We start from the raw sequence: 22403 nt of genomic DNA on the forward strand, positions 1-22403 counted from the left end.
TTTAGTCACTCACCGGATTCCACAATCCCGTTCTAAGGCCGGAGGATAGTGGAGAAGACACTAGTGGTGGTTCGAAACCGGTTCGTGAGGAAAAAGGAGTTTGAACTACAAAAGGTTAGTATCTAAACAGAACATGCTAGTTATTTACTATAATTGATGTTCTAAAAGTGCCTAAGATCCAAATTGCTTCCACGTGTGTTATATTAACACCATCAATTGGTATCCGAGCAAGTTTTAGGCACTTTATTTAGATTAATTTGATCATGGTGGGTACCATAAATACATTTACAACTGCCGTATGAAAGAAGGGACCTCAATTAGAGAACATGTCCTGGACATGATGGTCCATTTCAATGTTGCAGAAGAAAATGAAGCTGTCATTGATGAGAAGAGTCAAGTCATATCATGATGTCTCTTCCGAAGAGCTTATTCCAGTTACGCACCAATGTGGTAATGAACAAAATAGAATATAACTTGACTTCTCTTCTCAATGAGCTACAGACTTATCAGTCCCTCTTAATGAACAAGGGACAAATAGGAGAAGCAAATGTTGCTATCTCCAAGAAATTACTACGAGGATCGTCCTCCAAAATAAGTCTAGACCTTCAACTTCTAAAAGTGTTTTGATGAAGAAGAAGGGTAAAGGGAAAAATAAGATTCCTACTAACCGCAAACACAAGGTTCAAAAAGCAGATAAAGGAAAATGTTTCCATTGCAACAAAAATGGGCACTGGAAGAGAAACTGCCCAAAATACCTTGCAGAGAAGAAAGACGAAAAGACACAAGGTAAATATGATTTACTCGTTGTAGAAATATGTTTAGTAGAGTATGACAACTCAACTTGGATACTAGATTCAGGGGCGACTAATCATATTTGTTCTTTTTACCAGGAAACTAGCTCCTGGAGAATGCTTGCGGACGACGAGATAACACTCAGGGTTGGAACAGGAGAGGTTGTCTCAGCAAGATCAGTAGGAAATTTAAAGTTGTTTTTTGGAGATAGATTCATTATATTAGATAATGTACTTTTTGTTCCTGAAATGAAAAGAAATCTAATATCTATCTCTTGTTTATTAGAACAATTGTATAAAGTATCTTTTGAAATCAATGAAGTGTTCATTTGCAAAAGAGGTATTTATATTTGTTCTGCAAATAGAAAATAACTTATATATGTTAAAACCGAGCGAAACAAAAGCTATTTTAAATACCGAGATGTTTAAAACAACTGAAACTCAAAATAAACGACAAAAGATTTCTCCTAATACCTATCTTTGGCACTTAAGACTAGGCCACATTAATCTCAATAGGATTCAGAGATTGGTCAAAAGAGGACTTCTAAATGAGTTAGAAGACAACTCTTTACCTCCATGTGAGTCTTGTCTTGTGGGTAAAATGACTAAACGATCATTTTCCGAAAAAGATTATAGAGCCAAAGAAACCTTAGAACTTGTGCATACAGATCTCTGTGGTCCAATGAATGTCAAAGCACGAGGAGGGTATGAATATTTCATCAGTTTTATTGATGATTATTCAAGGTATGACTATCTTTACCTAATGTATCACAAGTTCGAAGCTCTTGAAAAATTCAGAGAGTATAAGACTGAGGTTGAGAATCTATTAGGTAAAACTATTAAAACACTTCGATCAGATCGAGGAGGAGAGTACATGGACTTAAGATTTCAGGACTATATGATAGAACATGGAATAAGGTCTCAACTCTCAGCCCCTGGTATGCCTCAACAAAATGGTGTATCAGAAAGGAGAAATAGAACTCTATTAGACATGATTCGGTCTATGATGAGTTTCGCTCAACTACCCGATCCGTTTTGGGGATATGGTTCCTACTAAGAGTGTTTCAAAAACACCTTATGAGTTATGGAAAGGGCGTAAATGTAGTTTACGTCACTTCATAATTTGGGGATGTCAAGTACATGTGTTGTTGCAAAACTCCAAGAAATTAGAACGTCGTTCAAAATTATGTCTATGTGTAGGATACCCCAAAGACGAAAGGTGGTTTGTTTTATGACTCTCATGAAAATAAAGTGTTTGTATCAACAAACGCTACATTCTTAGAGGAAGCCACGTAAGAAATCATCAACCGAGTAGCAAACTAGTATTAAGTGAGATTTCTAAAGAAGCTACTGATAAAACAACAAGAGTTGTTGATCAAGCTGGTTCTTCAACAAGAGTTTTTGATGGAGCTGACACTTCTGGTCAATCACATCCTTCTCAAGAGTTGAGAATGCCTCGACGTAGTGGGAGGGTTATAACTCAACCTGATCGTTACTTAGGTTATGCAGAAACTCAAGTCATCATACCTGATGATGGCGTTGAGGATCCATTAACCTATAATTAGGCAATGAATGATGAAGATAGAGATCAGTGGATTAAAGCCATGAATCTTGAAATGGAGTCAATGTACTTCAATTCAGTCTGGGAACTTGTAGACCAACCAGATGGGGTAAAACCTATTGGTTGCAAATGGATCTATAAGAGGAAACGAGACCAAACCTATAACGCCCCTAATTTTCTTTAACCTAATTAGTGACGTCACCCATGCATACTTATCTCATTAGGCGGAAGCTCATCATAAATAACCTTGAAATAGTCTTTCATAAAAATTCATGAATCCAAAACAAAACCTAAACTCCGAAAATAAACCTTCAATACTGAATTCAAAATAAATCCAAATAAAACGATACTCAATCCTATAACTTAAAACAGTCTAATAAAAGTAAACTCCTAAAAATATCCCGTCTCCAACTTCCATGGTGGCCTCAGCTCCGCCGTCAACCGTACATTGGCACCTTGCCTTTACCTGAAAAATGTAGGTAGCACGTGGCTTGAGTATTTTATGAAATACTCAGTAAGTCACCCCACTGTTGGGGTTAGGAATGCAAACACATGCAACATATGAGCGGGACCTAACTTTTCATAAACTTTTCATAGCCTTGGGCGCTTTTCTATTCCGGGTAGGGTTGGATGTGTGGTACTCCTTCACACATGGCCCATGTACGTGTACATGAACCCACCAGGCGGGCTCTTATATGTACCCCCTGGGCCTGACTTGGTCGGGCACAACGTGTTACACGTAGCCGGACATCACAGAACAGAAAAGGGCCCACATGATATCATGGCGAACATAAATATCGTATTTCATTCTTTCGTATCATAAAGGGGAAGAATCCCGATGCACGTGACATACATATATGCATGAGGTCCCTTAACATATTTAACATGGCATTACATAAGCAGTGCTAACATTGCATTTACGTTTCTTACATCACATGACATCTCACATGACTTACATTACATGGCATATTACATAACATTCCAGTTGCATAAACATCTCATAACATGACTCGATAATTCTACGTGTATCTATGGCATCAAACAACATATTCATGGCATACAATACTAACATCTCATTCATGACATAACATAAACAGTCAACAGTCAACACAAGTTCATACGTCACATAACATACACAATCTACGGTCAACACAATCTATACATCACATAATCATATCACATAAAATATGGTGCATGCAGGGGCCACAGGGCACGCACCATCATACAACACGTAGAAAGCTAACTCCAATAGTAAGGTCACTTACCTCGATGGTCTTGGTTGAAGTCACTCACAACGAGCTAATCCCTGCGGTTAAATATGTCCTATGATAACCACATAAAAATTTAGAACCTTTCATAAGGTACCCTAGCTAAACCTCATGATATTTATCAAAATAAACCCTCAACCTAATCTGTCTTTAACGTTTAGGAGCCATACTGACCTCGGATGGTAAAACTAAGGGCAGAAACGGCTTCGGAAGGACCAAAAACCTTGGAATCGATATATTTTAGTGATACTGATTCACCAAGCCGAGCTGCCGAGCCGACCAATTAAGCCGCCAAGCTGAGCTGCGGGATTTGACGGAGTCGAGCTGCGGGTTTTGATGGAGCCGAGCCGCCGTACACGTCAAGCCGAGCCGAGAGCACGCGTGCGGAGCCGAGACCAAGGCTGCAGCGCTCGTCAGCGTTGGGCCGAAACGCACAGGGCCCGCGTTCGTTCCGTGGGCTGGTCCAGAGGCCGAACGTGAACCCGACCCGTTTTCCTTCGTCTTCCTTACCCGAAATCTCACGAAAACCCTAATCGTTGCTGCGCCACCAACGACGACGTCACAACCCCGATTCCAACGATGCAACGACACCCCTCACCTATTCCGACCGACGCGCAACGATATTCAACACCGATAGCCTCGGTCGCTTCTCCCTCCGGCCACTCACCGAAGAAAATCCAGCGAACCACCTCACACGTTTTTCCTGGCTAACCCTCTCGATTTTTCTGTACTCTCAGATACCCTCGAAAACCCTAAACGTTTGGAGAGCAAAAGTTGTTTCCAAGGAAGGAGGAGAGTTGTATATGGGAATATAAAAGGTCTTTATGACTTTTCCATTAAGGTAGTAATTTCCTTGCTAGAAATCATACCTTTTCCAGCGACAATAAATGCAGCATAATATCTTTTCGTTTTGGCAGCAAAAATAAAATCTTAGCATAAAATGTAAAATAAATAAAACAAAAATTCGAATCCTTACAAAATCGGTAAGGTACAGACCTTTAAAGCTCAACTAGTAGCAAAGGGTTATACCCAAAGAGAGGGGGTGGACTATGAAGAAACCTTCTCTCCTGTTGCTATGCTTAAATCGATTAGAATACTCTTGTCTATTGCCACATTTTATGATTATGAAATTTGGCAAATGGATGTTAAGACAGCCTTTCTAAACGGCAATCTTGAAGAGAGTATCTATATGGCTCAACCAGAGGGGTTCATTGAACAGGATCACGAGCAAAGGGTTTGCAAGCTTAAAAGATCCATTTATGGGTTGAAGCAACCATCTCGATCCTGGAATATAAAGTTTGATACTGGAATATAAAGTTTGATAATAAGGAGCTGGTAAGGGTCGGAAGCGGACTCTGGAGTAGATGCCATAGATAAGCCTTACCTGTCGTCCTCTCAACCTTTTAATTTAAAACTATTTTGTATTGGTTCCTTATTTTGTGTTTAACTTGTGTTGTATTGTAAAAATTATGTATGAACTTCATTTTGATATAATATAAATATAATGTATATTATGTTTTAAATTTTCTTTGTTTTACAACGTGGGAGACCTTTAAAGAAGCCTTTCTAAAATACTATTATCCAAAGGAAACCCATATAAGGAAGCAGTAAGAGTTTAACCACTTAACCCAAGGCGATCGCACGGTGGATGAGTACGATCAGAACTTCATGAGATTGAGAAGGTTTGCACCGTCTTTAGCTGACACTAAAGAGAAACAGACAGAAAATTTTGTGTTAGGATTGAATCCGAAAATCGACATGTTAGAGGCCTTTAACCCAAAAACCTACGAAGAGGCCCTAAGGACGGCCAAGGCCCTAGAGGAACCCCCAGAGGAAAAGAAAACGGAGCCAACGGTCGTCACAGGGAGGAAACGCCCTGTCGAGGTCGATACCACAGAATTCCAACCATCGTCCCAGAAACCTCGATATCAGAGTAGACCACTTACTCCACCCCCAATAGGCGACCTAGCAATGGAGAAACCCCTGTGCCGTAACTGTGGAAAATAACATGTTGGGAGATGTTTGGCCCGCGAGCCGACCCATCACCGCGCGGCCCGTCACCCGCGTTCGGCCCAAGACCCGCGAGAAACCCGTTAACCTGCGCCTCGACCTGAGATACCTGCACACGCGTCGCTCTCTGATTGTGCCACGTGGCACGTCTGCAGCGCGGCTCCTCTAGGCTCAGGCGGCTTAATTGACTCAGCGGCTTATTCGGCTCGTGAAACCTGTTTTCAGCCCGTTTGACATCGTTTCGACCCTCCCGGACCTGGTTTCAGCCATGTTTAAGGTAAAGGGAACATTTTAAGGTCGTATTTCACAAATTCCAATTGGGAATTTATTATTATTTGTGAAATACTAACGAAAGTGACTCATGAACCAATAGAAACCAACCACCAACGGAAGCGTAGAACGTCCACGAGGAGCTAGGAGCTTACGTTATATTCTAGGGAGTACTTCGGCTAAGGCCTACCAAGTAAGTGGCTCACCCGTTATAAGTTATGCGTTAATTGCTGTATGTTGGCACGTGCCCGTGGATATGCACGTGTCATTAAATTGTATGCTAGCTTAATGTGCTTAAGTACGAAATCATGTGAACGTGAATGTATGTTATGTATGCTACTTAGTTGATGTGATATGTTATGCATGTGACGATGTGTGGCCTTGTACGATTACGGCTTGTTTATATGAGTATTTGAATGTAACTGTATGAATTGTATGACATGAAATACGGTAAATTGCATGGAACATAACCCCGCTAGGAATATGTATGATATGTAACGAAATGAGGATGAGAATGACATGTAAGCATGAAAACGTGACACGGGGTTATGTTTATTAATGATAACTGTAGTACTAGTGGGACCTCATGCATATTGTGTGTTCATGCATTTGGGGGGATACCCCTATCCCATCACGAGGGTACGGACGCGTACATCCAATGGCAGGACAACGATCGTTATGCCCTGCATAGTGATGCTGTGACGGTCCTAGTTTTAACGGGTCTCGATATAAGGGCTCCCAGAGCATGCCCACCGGCTAGGAACAGTGGCCCAGCGGTGTGCGAACTAGCTGGTGAGCCCATACTTGCACGTATGGGCTGCGTGTAGAGTATATGGTACACGTCCACAATTACCTGTTAGGATTACACCGTAGGGAAAATGAAACGAAAGATAGGTCCCATCATCTCATTGCATGTGTTTGTCGCATAACCCCAATAGGGGGTCACTTACTGAGTATTCTAGAAATACTCAAGCCTCGTGCTACTTTACTTTTGCAGATAAGGGCAAGGCACCCATGTGACAACGACGGCGACATTGTACACCCCAGGACCATGGCACATGCATTGGGTAGTTTTTTATTTTTTTTTTTCCTTTTTCCATTTCGTAGTCTAGGCTGAATTTTGTTGCTTCATTAGTATAGGTTGAAATGTATTTGCATAATAAACCATAGGGTAGAATAAAACATTCATTTTGGGGTTTTGTTACTTTTTCCTTTATTTCAATAATGTTTTCCCTTCTTCCCTTGTAATCTTTTTTTCTCTGAGGTAATAAAAGGGAGTGCGATTTAATTATATTCCGCATTTCAATGCATAGTAATGATCTTATATTAAATAGGTAAAATATTAGGGTCGTTACAAATTTTATTATTAAAACACTATTCACCCCTCTATGGTTGCCATATCGATCCAACAAATGGAGATGTGGGAAATCGGTTACCATTTTTTTCCTTATTTTTTAATTTTATAATTTTTTTTTGTACGCTTGCTACACTTATGGGCATGTAGCAACTTATTTACCATGATATTTATTTGATCCTAGGTATATTTTTGTTACATGGTTTATAAATGAATCTAAGTTTGTACGTTCTATCATGGAGTAGCATTACAACTCATTAGTTTTAACTCTGGTAAACATTAAAGGGCAACCTAACGTGATCCTATGGGTGTGAAAACTTAATAGTATCTTGTTAACCCCCTTTAAAAGTTGTATATAAAGTTCCACATTACTTAAGTGTCTTAAAAGTCTAAAACGGGGTTATTTTTGGTGAAGGGCATTATGGCATTTTACATCTCTACTCGGTTTACCATCTTAGGCATATCCAATGGCTACCAAATTTCACATGTGACTTTAGCACACCATAATATGCCAAGTATTAAAATTTCATAAGCAGTAGAATTCGTTTAGGGGGTCAATTTAACGTTATGAAATTTCTCCAAGAACAATATATCGTTGGGAACTTCGCGACACCTTAGATACTTAGGTAGCAGTAGAAACTATGCTCCAACTTCCTAGAGCCAAGAGTAAAGTCCGTGGATATCTACTGGATTAAGGATGCAATGAGAGTCTACAAGTAGGTTACTCAATGAATATATTTATATACTCACCCCTTTCCTCTTTCTTTTTTCTAGGTGTTTGCTGGCTGCTGGTCAAGGTGGAGGAACGTTCGAGAGCTAAGCGGTCATAGAGGGAATTGTTCCTGAGTGTTAGTCCTTACTATTTCAATCTGTTGTATTTTGTTTTGCATTTGTATCTTAAATCCATTTTTCCCTTTTATAATAAATTCAAACACTCTTTCATAATTGGATTATAATTGGGTAATTTTGTCTTTATTTATATTTAAATTTTATTAGGTATTCATCTTATGTTTTATTTTTATTTGATTCTACATTCATCTTTTTAGTCATGGTCCGAGATTTAAAGCCTTGAAAATAAGGTTGTAATAGGGTGGGGCATCATTGTTTAAGTCCCAAAATCAGTACGAGAACAACTCATATACTTTCCCGGTATAAAATGTAGTGAATTCCATCTCATGATATTATGTTCCCAATTTCATATTTTATGAAGTCCAAAAAATGTTAGGATCATATTAAATCGGCTACAAAAGTCATTTCAACCAATGCAAATCAAAGGAGAAGTCTTCATAGGCAGGAATTCATAATGCACTCCAGGTGAAGATCAAGTCACATATGATCATCCTATGAAATATTAACCTTGTCAATTCGTGAATTTATAAAGAGAACTTTAATATTTTTCAGTTCGGTTTTATACAAACTCATCATATAGGATACTCGAACTATCATTTTTCCACATAAATGATTTTGATCAAGTCATTTGTAACAATTAAAAAGTGGGTCGTATCAACTGTGTTACTGGAATAAGACACTTAACCATATCCATATACAGATCATTTAAGTTATTACTTAAACATGATTCTCCCCTATGTCAATCACATATGATTTAATATTACATTAATAACCTTGGATTTTTCATGCAATATATAATATTAAATTACAAGTAAAAAATCAAAATTATTGAATTAAATAATTAATTATGAGGCTTTAGGGCATAAATTCCAACACCTGTCATGACCCATTTTTTAGGCCTTAGGGTCTCTAATCCTCACTAAGAAAACAAGACAAAAGTAAATAAAATAAAAGGCAAGTAAAAAAATACCTGAATAAAATTTGAAAATAGAGTAAAATTATAATTTAAAAAAAAATCAAAATCCAATATAAAAGTGGTAGTCAAGTTTGTTACAAATGGTTAATGGGTTTGGAATACAAATTTGAAAGAAAACGTAAAAGACCCCAAAATACACAAATACACTGATGTTTCAGATGACCTTCTTTGTGCCCGCATAGCTCTTGAACATTCCCCCACCTCGACCGACAACTAGTGAACACCTACAAAAAGAAATGAGGAAATGAGTGAGTATAAAAATACAATAAGCAACCTACTTGTAGATTCTCATCGCATCAATCCCTAGTAAGTTACCACAGACTTTTCTCTGGGCTTTAGGAAGTTTGGTCTAATTATACAACTCTCTGAGCTTTTAGAAAGGCCTAAAAGTTTTGAGAATTCTCTTGCTGCTCAAGAACCCACTCTAGGTTTGAAGGTGGTTTACCCATTTATGGAACCGCAGATACACTAGGCAGTGAATCTTAGCTTGTGGTGAACTAACTTTAATGTTCTCTCGACTTAAGTAGCTTGCTTTGTTTACACAATGAATGACCCACGCCCTCAGTTGAGGCACTACACCTTATAATGATCTCGAGGGATAATATGGTGTCGTTTAATGTGAACATCATCTATGAAAGGTTAATTGGTGGACCCTCCCATAGAACTATAAAGTCACCCTAGTGTTGAAGGAGTGACATCCGTGTGCTAGTCAGCTATTGTATCAACTTACGTGGTCCAACACACCCTCTTAAGATGGGTTTACAGCCCAATGACCCGATTCAGGAAATGTTGGGATTTATGCCCTAACGTCTCGTAATTAATTATTTAGTTTTTAACAATAATTTCATTATTTTATTTGTAATTTAATTGTTATCCATTGTATGAAAATCCAAGGTTATTAATGTAATCTTGAATAGTATGTGGTTGACATACAAGAGGATCGTGTTCAAGTAATAACCTAAATAGTCTATAGTATATGGATAAGGTTGGGTGCCTTATCTTGGTAACACTATAGATACGGCTCACTTTGTAATCGTTACAAATGATTTGATCCAAATCGTTCATGTGGAGACATGTAAGTGGGGGTATCCTATACAATGAGTTTGTATAAGACTGAACCATGAAATATTTAATCTCTCTTTGTAAATATGTTAATTGAGAAGATTAATATTTCACATGATGATCATATGTGACTCAATCTTCATCCTGAATGAGTTATGAACTCGTGCATTTGTCCTTTAATTTAAATGGGTGAGAATGGCTATTTTAGACGATTCAATATGCTTACTATTTTGGGTACTTACCAAATAGAGAGTTGGGAACATAATATCATGAGATGGAATTCACTTCTTTCCATACAAGGAAAGTGATGAGTTGTTCTCTTACGTACTCATTTTGGGACTTGAACAATGGGCCCCACCCTCTCATTGGCCCGAGAGGGACTTGGTTTATGATTGGATTATAGACAAATTGTTCATTAGAGAATCAGTGGTACTTAAAGGTGAAAGATGTAATTACAGGGGTAAAATGGACTTTTGACCTAGCTGTAATTATGAACCACTCATGAAGGATCGACTTGCCTGTAATGATTATATCAACGGACATAACTTGACTTACAGTGCATAAGAGTGCACATCTAGGTCTACAATGGAATGAGCTATAGTTAATGAATGAAAATTGATTAATTAAAGAGTTTAATTAATTAATTTTATATGATTGGAGCTTATAATCTGTAGGTCATAAGGTCCCCTTGCTAGCTCATAGTAACGCTAAAAAGTTCAATTTATTTGAAAGAAAATTTGGAGGGTTCAAATTGATTTTTAATATATTAGATATATTAAATATAAAGGAGAAAATAAATTTAATTTCAAATGTCAAATTAATATTTAATATATAAGAGTACAACTCTAGGTCTACAGTGAGATGACCTATAGTTAATGAATGGAAATTGATTATTTAAAGAGTTTAATTAATTAATTTTATATCATTGGAGCTTATAATCCGTAGGTCCATAAGGTAACGTTAAAGGTTCCATTTATTTGAAAGAAAATTTAAAGTATTCAAATTGATATTTAATATATTAGAGGAGAAAACAAATTTAAAGGAGAAAACAAATTGTCAAATTAATATTTAATATATTAGATATATTAAATAAATAGAGAAAATATATTTAATTTCAAGGGTTCAAATTAAGATTTAATATATTAGATATGTTAAATATAAATAGGAAAAATATATTAATTTGAAGGGTTCAAATTAATATTTAATATATTAGATATAGTAAAAAGGAAAAATATATTTATTGTATTTAATACAATTAAATATTAATTCATATTTTGATACCTTAAATAAAAATATTTGAAATTCGAATGAAATTCAAATTAATTAAATATATATTAGGATATCTTATAATTATCTACATATTATTTATATAAGGTAAAATATCATAATATATTAAATATGCAAATATATTATTTGGCAAATATTCTCTAGGACCCGGGTTGAGCCAAAGATAGATCAATCTCTCCCACTTCCTCTAGAGAATGAAATTACATCTCTAGAGAATTCTCGAAACTCTTTCTTCTTCACCAATCCCTTTGGAATTTTCTTTCAAGAGACTCCCACAAACCTTGGCCTTGTGTTCGAATCATAGCAAGGAAGATCTTGTGGAATGTTGAAGAATTTCTACATGGTTGGAATACTCCGAGTAGTCTTGCAAGCTAGAGTTTCTACAAAGGTAGAGTTCTTGCTCTTCTCTTTATTGCTTTGTTTTAATTCTTAATAAAAATCAAAACGGTTCCCAATGTTTCCGCTACGTGGAAGAAGAGTTCATTCCCTTTAATTGGTATCAGGGCTTATTGATTTTTATTTTAAATTAAAAGTAGTAGGGTGGGTGTTTGATTTCAAATCATATGTGATATGTGTAATATTGTTTTGTAAAATTGATTGTTTTTGGCATATCGATGTGGCATTAGATTTACCGATTTGTTAGACAAATGTATATGGTTAGGTTTATTCTAAATTGAAAAGAGACGGCGGCGGTGACGACTTTCATCAATTCGCTATACAGTTTAGGTTTTTTTTGAAACCATAATTTTATTACATCTAGAATTGTTCCATGAATAAAAGATCTACCTTTATAAATTTTTTTTAAAGGAAACATGTATATTTGGAATGGTTGCGAATAGTTCTAGATTTGGAATTGTTGCAAATAGTTCTAGATTTGGAATTGTTCGAGAATAAGGAAAATATATATTAAATTTGAAATGGTTCCAAGGCAAAAATTTCTTACCCTAATTATTATTACATTTGGAATGGTTCCAAAAGAAAAATGTTAAAATTTAATTTTAATTTGGAATCCTTCGAAAAAAAAGAATTTATTACATTTGGAAATTTGGAAGAGTTACATAACCGACCGATCTTAAAATTTAATACTATTCAATTTAGAATGGTTCCAAAAAGAAAAAAAAGACAGATATATATGTCTTGAATTTAAATTATTATAATTTAATCCAATTTCAATTTCTAGGATATACCAAATATGCCTGTCAATTTTGCTTTGTTTTTTTAATTTAATTATGCATAGGATATGGTTTTAAATTAATTGATTGAATGCATAAAGTATGTCATTTAGGCTAAAATCCAATCCTAGGTTAAGCATAATCATGCATTTTATTTATTTTTTAATATAAATGTTATATTTGGAAAATTTTGATTAGATTACTTTCAAATAGAATCAAGATGATTTCCTACTAAGCATGTATTTTTCATATACATTTTAGTATAATTGTTATACTTGGAAATAAATTGGAAAATTAAATTAGGATATTTATTTCTTAAATTGAAGGCATGATAATTAAATTAAGATATTTATTTCTTAAATTGAAGGCATAATCTATTAAATTTGATTTTAAAGGGTTTAAAATGTTAGAATTTTAAGATTATTCCATAAGTGAATTAGTTTTTTAATAGGATTAAAAACCGTTTAATTCACCCATGTTCATTGATGTAGTAATTAATAGTTAATTAAAGATTAATGAATTTTAAGTAAAAATTGACTATAAGGGAACTCTGTCTAAGGAAGGTTCTGGCTAGGCTAAGCTGAGGTACTTAAGCTGACAGAAATTGAACACCTCTACCTGAGAACTAAGCCGGAGTTGAATTAGTCAAATTTTATTTAATTTCATTAAGGAGGCTCATAATGTGATTAGTTTTTAATAGTTTAAAAACTTAGTAATTCACATTAAAACAATCCAACCAACATAAGGGTTATGAAAGGGTAGATTGGAAACTTAGATAAATGAGATTAGCCTATTTGTCTGAGTAATAGAAAACTCTCTCAAAATACTTAGTGGGAGAAGGACGTTTGTCAAGATATCAAGATATTAAGGACACATGTCAAGATATCCTACGTTCTCTATCGATTCATGCGGGGCCTCGTGGCGACATTTGGACCGTCCCCCTACGGAAGGTGTTTACATGAGTCAATACCAAGCTGAATATCTTGAGAAAGTATTTATAGTAAATGGGAGAAGGAAACGTGTCAACATATCCTATGGTCTCCATCATCGGTTCATAACGTGAGATCCATGCGGGGCATCAGGGTGAACTCTTGAAAATGATAAGATAGTAATTTTATTTCCAATACTTGACCTACCATACGACGACACTTGTTGGGATAAAATTACAAGATCTAAAATGGTGGGTAACATTTACGAAGAGATCATTAAGGTTGTTAATGATGCTCTTGACCGAACTAATGGTAACTAAATATTATAAGAATAAGAGTTATTCTGGTATAATGTTTGGTTGAGATTGTCTCTTTTACAGAAGGAACACTTGACCTACCCTACATTTGTTCTAAATCACTAAGTACCATTGCATTAGAAATGGTTTATAGGGTTCATTTTATAAAATTGTTTGTTTTCTAAGCTGAAATTGAATGGATAGTTGATTGTTTGTAATTAAATAATATTTTATATATTTCAAATATTATGTTCAAATTCTCTCTGAGATTGAGAAAATTTTAATACTTGAAAAAAATAATATTAGTACTATATGATGGTAATATATGATTTTTTTTTTTTTTTTTGTTGTCTTTATTGAGAAATGTTCTCAAGACCTATTGTCAATGTGAATCGAATTATTCGAAGAGCATATGATTGGTGAATCAAAGGTGATGAGAAAGCTTTGTTCATGTCTTCTAGTTGACATGTTGGATGTCATGACTAGAAGATAAGAAAATGAGAAAAACACCTGAGATGTTTAAGTCAATAAAAGCTAAATTCAGATAGTTATCTAAATGATTTGGAAATTCAGTATTACAAAAATTCAAGAAAAATCTTATGACTAAAGCTATGATAGGAAATAGTTTCTAATCAGCTAGGAGAGAGAAATTTTCAAAATTACTCGGTGGAAAGAAAAATCTAAATGATAGTAAATTTGATTTACTAGATTTTTCGTGGAAAGAAAAATCTAAATGATAGTAAATTTGATTTACTAGATTTTTGGTGGAGACTAAGTAACACCACTAGATAGTTTATAAAAGATCTACTATCAAGATTTGTTCTTCATTACATTTATATGTAATTCTTGAAAAATACTTGATGAGGTAGAATAGATTCTACTAATTGACATCAGAAAATTAATATCAGTGGGTGTAGTGGAAGACATTGAGATGTCGTTAAGTAAAAATTGTTACTAAATGCTGAATATGGTGTTTTTAATAACCACGAGAGAAATTCAATTTCTCAAACTTTAGTTCATATAGTATGAATTACTTTTAAATATTAAAGTTTATATTTTTAAAATTGTTTGAAAATATGTTCGGCTCAAATTAAGTACAATTAGTATGTGTTATGCTACGAAACATTGAGATATTCATGATTAGAGAATCAAGAATAAAAAGACAAATTGTTTTCTCCAAAAGATGATATTTGTCTTTACCAGTTAATTTGATTACTATCAAATTGAATACAATGAAAAGACTAGTAAAAGTTAATTCTGTAAACGTTGGAGTTAATTATTTACATGTCTATAGATCTCGCTTTTTATGCCGGACAATCATTAAGCTTTTATTGAATAAGGCTGCAAGACAAAAGAATGTTTTGGGCTTATGCAATGCAAAAGTCAAATAATATTGTTAATATTTTATTAATCTGATCGATGATTATTCAATATATAAGTATCCTTATCAAATTTAACTTACTCTATTTTCTTGAAAAGTTCAAGAAAAATGAGACTAAAGTTAAATCCATTTTGGTAAATCTATCAAGACACTATGATCTGATCATAATGAATAGTACGTGTAAAGACCCAAAATTTTCTACTTAATTTAAGGTCGATATTGTATACATACCATAAACATTGAATGCAGAAGACTTCATTTAAATTCCATAAAACATAACCTTTAACTTAAAACACAGCCATGAACTTACGTGTTTCGAGAACATCTTTAAAACGATACAACAAAAGACCCGAAATAAAATAAATAAGCGTTAAATTTAAAACATTCTATTCTAGCCTAAGTCTAAGAAAATAAATACCACTATCCTATGCATGTACCATGATCTCGAGTTGCGATGCCGTCGTCAGCCGTAGAGGAATGTCTTGCCTTAACCTGAAAAAATGTAGTAGCACATGGCTTGAGTATTTAAAGAAATACTCAGTAAGTGACCCCACTATTGTGGTTAAATGCAACAATCACATGCAATGAAATGATGGAACCTAGCTTTCGTTTCGTTTCGTTTTCCCTACTGGTGCTGTCCTAACGGGTAATCGTGGATGTGTACCATATACTCTACACACCGCCCATATGTGCGAGTATGGGCTCACCAGCTAGTTCACACACTGCTGCCCACTTTCCTTATCCGGTGGGCATACTCTAGGAGCCCCTTATGCCGGGACCCGTTAGAGCTGGTAACCATCACGGCAGCGCTATGCAAAGCATAACGATCGTTGTCCTACTATTGGATGTACGCGTCCGTACCCTCGTGATGGGATAGGGGTATCCCCACAGATGCATGAACACACATAATGCATGAGGTCCCCACTACTTCTCCAATTTCATTATCCTTTAATACAACCCCGCTAACATTAAGTACATATCATATCATTTTTAATATCGTTTCAGATATCGTTCATCATTCATATCATATCGTTTCTCATTCTTCCGTTCTCAAATCATACATAATTCTAACGGGGTTATATTTCATGTCATTTATCGTAATTTCATGTCATTCATATCATGCTATATACACACAATTTAAGAGACCTAACATAACGTTCTATGCTTTTAACATAACATTTCATCTTATACACATCATACCATGACATATTGCATCACAATGTATCATATCATAAACAAGTAATAACGTAAACACTTCATAGTCATATCATTCTCTAACTTATCATAGCATTAACGTTCTTATACCTATCACAGACATATCATTACGTGAACGTACCTTAGTCATATCATCACAAGAACTTAACCTAACGCTATCGTTCTATCAATCTATCACAAACCTATCCCTTTCTACCCATAACCTAACCGTATTCTTCCATCAATCTCTCTGATCCATATCACTCCAGTATGTAACCTAACATTAACGTTTCGTTAACGTATTTTACTCCTATCGTTACATTTCGTTTTGTGCATCCTTCTTGTATCCTATCTCAAACATATCCTTGAACACATCGTACAGTAACTATTATCATACAATTCACATATTATAACATATACATAACATATAGGAAGCATATCGATCCACAAACGATTCACACATATCAATATATATGACACGTGCAGAACCACAGGGCACGTGTCAACATCAAAATATAACCATGCCGATAGTAAGGTCACTTACCTGGCTAGCTTAAGTCGTTGTCACGAATATATCTTTCATTAAAGTTCGATTCCGTCCTTTGAAATCCGAGTCAACCTTATTGATCAGATCTATCTTCACGTAAATCTCCAGTAAATCTCAACTAGGTAAATGTCATTTTTTTTTCTCAAGTAAATCTGACAATTATTGTTTTTCTTTTTGTTTTTTGAGTAACTGTTACTTTCTAGCATATGGATGGGTTGAAGAGAGATAATTGTGGGAACAGATGAGAGGTTAGTGGAGAGAAGTGGGGGAAAAGTTGTATTATTATTATTATTTTTTTTTTAATTAATTAATTAATTAATTAATTTATTTATTATTATTATTATTTTAACTCTTTGTATAATTATTTTTATTTCTTTATTTCTTTATTTATTTTTGGGCTATTACATTATATCTCTTTAAGAGAAACTTTCATCCCCGAAAGTGGTTTAATCTTGGAATAACTCGGGTCCTTATTCTAAGAGTTGTTAAGTCTTCAGTTACCACTAAGTAAAAATTCTTAACAAGTATACCCTAATCCGTATGAGTCATAGCATTTATTTGCATGCATAAAACTTTCATAAGTCTATCACTTTGTATTCATAAAATCTTTGATTCCTTATAAGGTGTCGGGTCAGATAGTTAGGTATTTTAAATCTTAATTCATACTCCAAAAGGGTCTTTTGGTCATTTACCCCCAAATCTTGATTTAATTCTTCAACATATTCCAATGGTTTTCTAACTTTGTGTAATCCCTTTACACCATGATATAAAGCTCTTCATCAAATTTCATGTCATTTAGAGGTCACTTTGGTCATAAACTAGTGATACGTAATTATAGGGGCATTTTAATCATTTTACACCTACACTTGGTTTAGCCCGTTATCATAACCTAATGGTCACCAAATTTCGTACATAACCATCCAATCCATACTGAGTCTTCTTCTAAAATTTCATAGACAACATAATTCATCTAAGGTTTGTGGCTAGGCACTTCATTGAAATAAATATTCATGTGTACAATAAGGTTGGAAAACTTACATAGTTATTCACTTTTTTATTTTTTATTTTTTTACCATGATTCCATCTACTGGATCAATAGTTTTACTAGTTTCTGATTCACATTGTTCTCCAAATCATATTTTCTACCCTTAGCTAAAGGTTAACTTATTGACTTGTTTGTCTATACATCCTCAAAATCTCATTTTAAAATACGGGATCTCCGCCTACACAAGAAAATTGTTGGTAAAACTCCAAAATGACACTTTCTTTTGAACTAAATTCTTCCCTCTCCTTATCATTAAAGAAAGACAACAAAAATTTTCAGGGTAAAAACCTTCTCGAGAATTTCTCTTAAGATTCGAACCCATAGCTGATGATAGAACTAGAATAGATATTTTTTGTTTCCTACTCACACGCACTCATAACTTTGTTTCTCGATCAATCTCTAATTCTAATCTTCCTCCCCAATTAAATATTATGGTGCCGATATAGATCAAAATTTTGTTATAGTCCAATTCTAGCCGGTAATAGATACCAGGGCTTTGCAATATTTGACTGATCACGATTCTATATAGTTCATTTACTATAGAAGTTCCAGGGAATTCATTAGAGGAATGTTTTCAATTAAAATGGTTCGTTCTCTATATTTTTAATAATTAAAAAAAGAAAAAAAGAATTGTTTTCCTTTCCTCATTATTGTTTGTATTTGTATTGTTTGTAAGTGTCCACTTGATTTGGTTCCTCATTAAGGTCTCATCTCTATGGATGAATTCCATACACAAATTTGCCTATTTCCCCGCAAAATCAAGAAATTTGTAATATTTCTTCTCTTGGGCTACCTACCTCAATTCTATTAAATTTTTGGAGTCAAAATCATGACATGAAACTGGTTAAAAAAACTCCACCCTAACCCAATGCAAATTGAATGCACTAGAAATCATATGGATCTATAAACGACTTACCGTATTTGATTTGTGGTCAAGCTAGAGTTTGAGAATTTGGTAACTTTCATTGGAAACGATGTCAAATAGGCTTTTCTCTTGGTATACCTTATCTAGTATAGCCCAAAACTAATGTTCCTATAACCATAACGGAAAGACATCACAACCCTTTCAACGCCTTTGTAATATCAAGAATGGACTTAACAAAATTCTCTTCTAAAAATTGGTATTATATAAGCATGGTGGATATCCTCAGATGCCATAAAACTTGGGATACTTGAAAATCAAATTTAAAATGACCGTCTTGAAACTTTAACTATTAATACCTTTTAACCAAGTTCACATTGCAAGGAAAAATTGATTGGTAATTTTCTACAACAATTCTAAGGAGGATTACCACAAAACTTCTAGTTGATTTAGAGACAATGTCTCACTCTAATACTCGTGTATCCCCCACGCAAGTTCATCTTAAATCATGGTTTCTTAAATTTAGGTACCTTGACAATCTCGTAGTCCATATACCTCTAAAATTTTGACCAGATCGTAATGCCTCATCCAAACTGTGGCTCGATACTTTTAAATCATCTCACAACTTCCATAATTGCGGTTGTATTACTTTTTTTTTTTTTTAATTTTCAACTCGTATTAAGGCAGGAAAGTTTTTTTCTACATCTCATTACTTCCAAAGCTCATCTTCCATTAAAGGGAGTTATGTCATTTACCAATCAATTTAAGTATACATGTTTTAAACTTTTATGGTCTTTAACTCAATTTTTTTTCTTACTGATACTTTAATTTCATCTTTACTTATAAAATTTTCTTTCAGACACTACTACTTTTAATATTTATAGTATACTATAGCATATTGACATCTATCAAGCTTCTTAGGTCATTTTATTTTATCTGAAACTACTTACTCTTCAGTATACATTGGTACAGTCCTTCCCATCTCTATTGTAACGACCCTAAATTTCCACATAATCAGAGTCGCTACTAACGTCTCATGCTCATCTATAATGCGGAAATATAACTCTTACATGAACATAGTTGATAACGTAAACTTCAAAAAAACGTTTAAAACAACTCCTTCTCTGGAAAACACAACCATGGTCTTACGTGTTTAAATATGAAATACTGAAATCTAGAGAAAACAAAAAGAAATACAAAATAATTTAAAACAATGAAATGCAAAACAACCTATTCTAACTTAAGACTAGAAATTTAAATATGAATCTACCCTATGCACATGCCACAGTCTCTGCTCACGATGGCGCCGTCCTCCGTACAAGTGCGCCTTGCCCTTTACCTGAAAAACGATGTGGCACACGGCCTGAGTATTTCAAAGAATACTCAGTAAGTGGCCCCACTATAGGGGCTATGCAAATGCAAACACATGCAATCATGATTTAAGGACCTATCTCTAATCATCTTAGGGGTGGCCTCCAGTCTCGGACAAATTGGATGTGTAGTACTTCCCTACACACGACTCAAACGTGTGAGTGTGAATCCCCAGGGCGCTCGCACATCCCCTGGACCCTCTGGTCAAGCTAATCTGTAGCGACGTCTGGAGGTCAGCGGAACCCCATAGTGTCATGCATCTCATGAACACCCTCATATGTGTGCTTTCGCACCTGTGCGCATACGCGCTCATCATACGGTGCGCGTCCGCACTCATCATCTCTAGGGGAAGTAGCCCTATGCTTATGAACATACAATATGCATGAGGTCCCTCTAAATCCATCATAATGTCTTTTCTGACACAACCCTCTAGTTTCATCTCTTTGTTACTCTAGGTAACAGATACTCGTGGATATTTATATTAATATCATTTTTACGCTCTTAGGGTTGTGTCCTATGTCGATATAACGACATGATGCAATATGGCACTTATCATCATATAGCATGCTCAATATGGAAAACGTCATCATATTAAGGTAAACATCACGCAATCATCATACTCATCATATTGCCACAAAGTACATCAAAAATATCAAGTACGACATAGTTCATACATCATCGTAACTCATACAATTTTTTAGCCTATCCTATAGTAAGACCACTTACCTGGTTAGCTTATACGGATGTCACCAATTTATCCTTAATGAAAGTTCGATTTTCCCCTTTGTATCCAAGCCAACCTATATGAATCCATAGCATCAATTTCATGTTCAATTCTCTAACTCTTACCATGGTTCATGTGCTAAACTTCATGCGAGCATTAAAGACTTTGCATGGATAAAGTCTTGGAACGTTATAATATACTTCTAAATATATATACATATTATATATATATTCTATTTATATTAAGATTTCATTTTCTATTTTTTATTTCGAGTGACTGCTTTCTTGTCTTCTGATATTCTTCCTATTCTCTGCTTTTTCTCAAAATATATTATTGACTAATTTTTTAATCATTCTTATTAATCATATTATTGGTCAATCCCATCGATTCTTAATCCCAACTCTTCCCTTTTGTTTTTCTGTCCTGCTCTCTTTATTATTATTTTTTGTACTCCCTCTTTTAGTTTTGTCCTACCCTCTTTATTTATTTATTCTCTCCATTTCTTCTCTCTTTCCTTCTGATTTTGTCTCTTTATTTTTTTTTCTTTTGTCTGCATTTCTTCATGTCTCTCCTTCCTTTTGATTTTGTTTACCGTATTTGGCTTCCTCTCTCTATATATATATATATTTTTTTTTTCTCTTTTCTTTCCGATTTTGTTAACAATATTCTGGCCTCTCTCCAGCTCTGTGTCTTTTTACTGTATTCTAATTAATTTTTCTCTCCAAATCTTCCCTTTCTCTGGTTTTCCCTTTTTTTTTCTTCCTTTTAATTCTTTTATCATTCAAATGGACAGATATCACATATAAATTCTTCTTTCCAAATCTTTCATTTCTTATTTACTTCTTAATTTTTTTAAACCAAATCTTTTCTTTCCTCTGTTATGTATGTACTTCTGTCTTCCATTTTTTTCTCTCTTCCATTTTTTTTCTCTCTGTTCTGTATATATATTTTTTTTATTCTATTGACAGATATTAGCCTCGACAAAAATCTAAATAGATGGGCAGTGAAAAGAGATCTGATTTTGAATAATTAGACAAAGGAAAGGAAATGATAGGATTAAATGAAAAAGAGATCTGAAATATGACTTACCTTAATAAGAAACAAGATCTCCCTCCAATAATTAAATCTACAGCTCTGTCTTAAATCTGTTGTTGGTATTTTTTTCTTTTTCTTTTTTTTTTTATGGTAGGAACCACCCATGAATCCTGTATTCTGATTTGGGAATCTGGTTGTTGGTATTTTTTTCTTTTTCTTTTTTTTTTTATGGTAGGAACCACCATGAATCCTATATTCTGATTTGGGATTTTGACTGAGTTGGTTGAAGAGAGACACTTGAGAGAGGAAGGGTTAGGGGAGAGTAGTTTAGGGAAAATATTATTTTAATTATTTAATTATTATTATTATTATTATTATTATTATTCTTTTCTTTGGGTCGTTACATCTATGGTCGTAAG

Source organism: Cucurbita pepo, chromosome 18, assembly GCF_057944985.1.
Source record: "Cucurbita pepo subsp. pepo isolate OVF chromosome 18, ASM5794498v1, whole genome shotgun sequence".
Classification (NCBI taxonomy): Eukaryota; Viridiplantae; Streptophyta; class Magnoliopsida; order Cucurbitales; family Cucurbitaceae; genus Cucurbita; species Cucurbita pepo.